This window comes from Octopus bimaculoides, chromosome 3, assembly GCF_001194135.2.
Source record: "Octopus bimaculoides isolate UCB-OBI-ISO-001 chromosome 3, ASM119413v2, whole genome shotgun sequence".
NCBI lineage: Eukaryota > Metazoa > Mollusca > Cephalopoda > Octopoda > Octopodidae > Octopus > Octopus bimaculoides.
Window position 1 is genome coordinate 167,298,400 of NC_068983.1, and position 802 is coordinate 167,299,201.

The following is an 802-nucleotide window of genomic DNA, read 5'->3' on the forward strand; positions in this document are numbered from 1 at the left end:
ATATATATATATATAAAATAAGCATTTATGAGAACCAACAAACAATGCTTTCAATCTTTTCCCTCTTGTACTTTTCAAATGAATTTATACACAATGCACTGTTATAAAAGGTAAATTCTTAGACAAATGTACATGTACCTCCAGCCTCCATTTATTGTTGCAACAGTTTGCCTTAGGTTGTAGTTAGATGTGTGTGTGTGTTTAATGGCCCCGATAAAGACATTCGAGTCACACAATCTCATTTAAGATTCATTTGAATTAATGATCCCATGTATCATCATCATCGTTTAACGTCTGCTTTCCATGCTAGCATGGGTTGGACGATTTGACTGAGGACTGATGAAACCAGATGGCTACACCAGGCTCCAATCTGATCTGGCAGAGTTTCTACAGCTGGATGCCCTTCCTAACGCCAACCACTCCGAGAGCGTAGTGGGTGCTTTTACGTGCCACCGGCACAAAGGCTAGTCAGGTGGTATTGGCAACGGCTATGCTCAAAATGGTGTATTTTACGTGCCACCTGCACAGGAGCCAGTCCAGCGGCACTGGCAATGATCTCGCTTGAATGTCTTTACACATGCCACCGGCACAAGTGCCAGGAAGGCGACGCTGGTATGTATGTCAGCCTGTCTGTATGCATGTGTGTGTATATATGTAAATACATTTATATATATACATATGTATACATATACATAAATATATATATGTAGATATATATATACGTTTATATATATATATATATATATCTATATATATATATATATATATATATATATATATATATATATATATATATATATAT